This window comes from Lygodium microphyllum, chromosome 4 (assembly GCF_053477565.2).
Source record: "Lygodium microphyllum isolate KBCC chromosome 4, Lygodium_microphyllum_v1.1.10, whole genome shotgun sequence".
Taxonomy (NCBI): Eukaryota; Viridiplantae; Streptophyta; class Polypodiopsida; order Schizaeales; family Lygodiaceae; genus Lygodium; species Lygodium microphyllum.
Window position 1 is genome coordinate 124,828,199 of NC_141138.1, and position 5,919 is coordinate 124,834,117.

Below are 5,919 nucleotides of genomic sequence, written 5' to 3' on the forward strand. Positions count from 1 at the left end.
GGAACCTGGATTTCAGGTCGATCCTAGTGGGAACGACCGGATAAGTTCCGTTGCGGGGCAGAATTGAGAAACCCTAGTTGGAAAACCCCATGTCATTCCTTCGAAGTGCCTGGTGGTGTCTTCTAGATATATCTCTCGATGGACTGCTAAGACGTGTCCCGCGATTTGAGGAGCGGGCACGTTACACACTTGATGACAATTGATGAATTTTCATAATTATTTGGCATGTTAGTTGCAACCTTGGGAGATGCTTGGTAGTGGAGGACTTCAAGGCGGATGACCAGGATTTTTCGGACTTCAAATCGGGTACTGAAGGAGGAAATGGGAGCGCTCGGGAGGCCAAGTTTAAAGACTGAGTGTGAATGGGACTTGCCAAGAGCCAAAAGGCATGACCTTTGGGGGCTCCCTAAAGGGGGCCCCTAAAAAAAATGAATTTGAGGGGGGGGGGAAGGGGCCGATTTTTTCGGCATGAAGCAAGGATGGAGGCGCCATATCCACGATTCATGATGAGGGGGGTTGAAGAGCCTTAAAGCAACCCCCCCCCCCCAACTGTTCTGATGCATAATCTTCTTCCTATCTTCACTCTCCATCACTCTAGTCCGTTCCTCGAATGGCTGCCCATTGTGAAGATCAGATTTCAGTCTTTCTCTCTCCTCCATCTCTCTCCTACAAGGGGCTATTCCTACGTGTGAAGAAGAATGAAGCCCGGTTGATGAATGCTCGTCCGTCATGGTACCAGATTGCTTCAAGTTGAAGGTGGGCTAAGGATGGCAGTGTGGAGACAGGCTGAGCATCAAATGGGCCCTGATTTGCAGATCCGCAACAAGTTTCAAAACCCAAAATAATGAAAAATACACAATAATGACATTTTTACAAAGAAAATGGCTCTTTTTTTGCATTTGATGAGGCTAGCAATGTTCATATGAACTGAAAATTGATGGACATGTTTTTTGATGTTGGTTTTAGTCTTTCATAATAAAAAACTCAAAAAATATACACTTAAAGTGTGGAAAATAAATGGAAAAACCCCGAAAAGCATGGTTTTTAGAGTAAAAATGGGGTTTTTGGGCTAAAAATTGGAAAAGCATGAAACAAAACACCAATAAAATCTACATGGTTGCTGTTTAAAGACTCAAGAGCCATTAATCTAAAATAATGCTAATTTTCTTCTATTTTTATTGATAATAAATAAGGAAAAATAAAAAAAAAGCTCTTTAAAAGGGGAAAAATAGGAAATGGACGAGGAAAATTATGGAAAATTATGGATGTGTCTGTGAGTGTATAATGAGGATAAATCATGAGGGTTTGCCTCAGGTTATCCCCATTTATATGTTTTTTGAGTATTTACTGCTTATTTCTTGCGAAATACACATGAAATTACCCTTTTACCTATCACCACAAGCAAAACTTTAAACGGTAGGGAGAGAGGGGAGTTCGAGTGTTGAAATATGTTATAAAATCTAATATATTTGCTGCATTATTCATATAGGATGGCGTTAAGTTAAATAAAGGGAAGTACAACACGAGTGTAAGGCTCGATGTCTTCTCTCATTATAGCAATTATGCATTAGTGTATGGAAACATGAAAAGAATGGATTTGCATAATGCATGAGGTTGTTTTCCAATTGTTTGAGCACTTAATCATATACACATGTGCATTAAGCATTGTTAAATGGTATCAATTACAAGCTCCTGGATGCATAGCACTTGGTTTCTTTAGGACTTGACCCATGTAGAGAGAGTGAGCAACTTGGCTATAGGTCTAGACGGTGGGTTAAAGGGGATGGATAAGTGAGGATAAGTCCATTCCTAGAACATTAAATATATTGGCACTAAGAGGAGAATTTGTTTTGAATGTGTCTATGTGTGGAAGCAGTGCATCGAGGGGCCAGTCCCCAAGATGTAGGAGAGCTGGAGTAGGGCCATGGCAATCAGCCGCGCCGGTGGGATGCCTTTGTGTGTGTGATATGTGGCATTCATTGCCGATATATGTATAATCTTCCTCTGAGGAGATGGCGAAAGGGAACATCCGTTGGATTACAGACTATAAGAGCAAAAAGTGATTAGTGTTTAGGAGAGTGTATCGCTCAATAGACACTCCTGGCCCACAAGGCAGTGTGGTGGGGTTGTCTATTGAGGGCATGAGGTCCGACTAGTGCCTTAGCCAATGCCGGCCCATTTTAGATCCCATCACATATTGATTAGGTGTTATGGCACAAATACCAATGCCACGAAGATACAATTAAAGAATAAATTCAACAACATGGAGAGAAAAGGCATATCTATATAGGATTATGTCACAGAGATTAAGACTATTGCGGATCAGTTGGCATCCATTGGCACACAGGTTGAGGATGAAGACATGGTTGCAATGACATTAAATGGCTTGGGATCTGAATATAAGTCATTTGATACTTCCATATCTGTGTGGGATGAAATGCTCGATTTCAATGAGCTGGTTGCATTGCTTATTCATGAGGAAGTTGGCTTTGGCTAGAGGCTCTAACAGCTCCAAGAGCAAGGGTGTTGTCTTTTATTCGCATCAATGCGGTTGTGCAGCCGTGGTAGAGGTTATGGTTTTGACAGAGGAGGCCATCAAAATGTATCTTATGGCAATAATAACCAATAAGGTTCAATTGCAAGAGGAGGTGGAAATTTCAGAGGTAGGGGGATATCTAGCCCTAGAGGTAGAGGCTCCTGGCGTAGTAGCAACATCCATCTGACAATCCTAATAAGGATAAAGATTTTCACTAATGTGGAAAGTACAGTCATATTGCCAAGGACTGCTGGAAGAAGCAGGGCAATTAAAAGGGCAAGCAAGCAGCATGGACATTATGCATCGTCTAGTCAGACATATGATGCTTCTAGGGGTAGATTGTTTGCCATGACATATGTGAAAGACAAGGCTGCTGAGAAGTTTACTGAGGATGATGTTTGGTATATTAATTCGAGGGCATCGAATCATATGATCCCTCATGGTGAATATTTTATTGACATGGTGCCTGAGAGAAATGGCTATGTATGCACACAGGGGATGACACGCAGGGTAGCATTGAACATAAAGACAGTGCCTTTGGTAATCCATGATGTCAAGAAGAAGAACTTACATGATGTATTGGATGTCCTATCAATTACTAAAAATTTGTTGTTTTTTTGTGGGCCAGATGACTGAGCAGAATTTGCATGTTAGGTATAATAAGCATGGTTCCTTCATTGAGGAGTTTGGTAATGGCTGCAAATTTATTGCTCGTGGTCATAGGAATGGTAGGATATTTACTCTTGATGCCACTTTGCCACAATTGAAATCAGCCATGTTTGCCCATGGCTCTGGCACATAGTTAGAGATTTAGAAATATGGCATAAGAGAGTGGGACATGTTAATCTTCAGCGGCTGCAAATGATATAGAAGAAACAACTTGTTACAAGTCTACCCAAGTTTGCCTGCAAAGATATTGGTCATTTTTCAAAGATGCCATTTTTCAAGCATGTAAGAAATAGTAAGCGACCGTTGCATTTGGTTCACTCTGATCTGTGGGGGCTAGCCCATAATGCATCTATGGGAGACTCTAACTATTATGTGCCATTCATTGATGATTTTAGTCGCTATACTTGGGTTTATATAATGAAAACAAAGGATGAGGTATTTGCTATTTTTTAGCAATTTAAGCAGTAGGTTGAAAAGGAATTTGATTGCTACATCTCTTATTTGAGATCCGATAGAGGTGGGGAGTATATGTCAAATGAATTTGACAGTTTTTTGGCTGAAAATGGCATATGTAGGCAACTTACATGTAGCTACACTCCATAGAAGAATGGGATACCTGAACAAAAGAATAGGATCTTAATGGAAGCTGCTTGTGCAATGATGAATGAGAAGAAGATGCTGCTCTATTATTAGGCTGAGGCTATTATGCCAGCCATGTATATCTTGAACCGGACTCCCACTACAAATCGCAAGAGAAGAAGGCATATAAATGCTATGATCCCTCTACTCAGGAGACACCAACAGTGAGCAGAGACGTTATCTTTGATGAGATGGCATCTTGGTATGCATCACCTACTACAGTGCCATCGGATATGCCTTCTACATATGTTTCTATAGTTAATTCGCAGCAGAGTACTACATTGGCAGGCCCTAGTGGTATGACGATATCTCCATGGACAGCGAGATCACAGAGCTCTAGCTCACTGTCCACCACTGACACCACTATGTCAGTGAGGGGGAGATATGATGCAGTGGACAACAAAGGGAAAGTGCAAGTTTCTAATGATACATCTGGTGTGACGACACATGGCAGAATGCTTTAGGATATGACTCAATTGACAGTCTAGATAGTGAGCTTGGTATTTCGACTTATGTATATGCCTAACACTAGGCAGCATATGTATATTCCGCCCCATGAGAGAGGGGAATTGAGTAGTGCACCACAACTTAGATGCTCGTAGAGAGTTAGGTACCTTGTGGATAGGCTGACTTACAGTGGCTACTTTGCGAAGCATTATGCTTACATGACAAAAGTGATGGAGGTCAAAGAACCTGCTACATATGCTAAAGCAATGATGGATAAAAATTGATGCACAGCTATGGATGAGGAAATATCTGCCTTGGCTAAAAATAGAACATAGGATCTTGTACCACTTCCAGAAAGAAAGAAGACCATTGGCTACAAATGGGTTTACAAGATTAAATGCAAGTCAAATGGCAGCATAGAGAGGTACAAAGACAGGCTGGTCACTAAAGAATATGCTCATCAGTATGGATTAGACTATGAGGAAACATTTAGCCATGTTGGCAAGATGGCAACCATACAAACAGTGATCGCATTGGCTGCTGCTAAAAGACTGGAAATTGTAGCAAATGGATGCTAAGAATTCATTTCTCAATGGTGATTTGGCAGAGGATGTTTATATGGATCAACCTGAAGGGTATGTACACCCCGATTTTCAGCATTATGTATGCAAGATGAAAAAAGCATTGTATGGGCTGAAGCAGGCTCCGAGAGCTTGGGATGCAAGGATCAATAATTACTTGCAAAGTTTGGGATTCACACTGTTGGTAGGGCTGATCATAGTCTGTTTACGAAAAAGACAGTAGTGCTGGTTATCTATGTTGATGATTTGATAATTACAAGTGATGATGACTTGGGGATATAGCATGTTATGCAGATGTTGAAATCTAAATTTGATATGAAAGACTTAGGTGTACTGAAGTATTTCTTGGGTATTGAGGTGATCAAGGCTAAAAATGGTTTATGGCTGATGCAGAAACACTATGCCATGGAAATGCTAAAGAAATATGGCATGGCTGAATGTAAACCATTGGATACACCTCTTGATCAAAATGTCAAGTTGAACATTAGCATTGGAGCTGAAATTGATGATGTGACTATGTACATGCAAATGGTTGGAAGTCTAATCTACTTGACCATCACCAGGCCTAACTTGAGTTATGATATTGGGCTTATAAGTCAGTTTATGCAAAAGCCTAGAAAGCCACATTTGGATACTATTAGGTGGATTATGAGATATGAAAAGTCCACCATAGATTATGGGTTATTTTATTTAAGCCCTCGACACTGGTTGGATACGCAGATGTAGATTGCGCAGGATGCTCATATGATTGTAGATCTACAAGTGGTTATACCTTTAGATTTGGAAGTGGAATGATCAGTTGGAGCAGCAAGAAGCAACCTACGATTGCATTGTCTAGCATGAGGCAGAGTGCAGGGGTGTTGCATTGGTAGGATGTGAAATTGCATGGCTGCTCAAGCTTATGGCTAATTTGAACATATAGGTGGATGCTCCAGTGACCTTGTTATGCGACAATCTTAGTAGTGTACTACTGGCAACAAATCTAATTTATCATGCCAAGACTAAACACATTGAGGTACACTACCATTTTATCAGAGAGATGGTTCT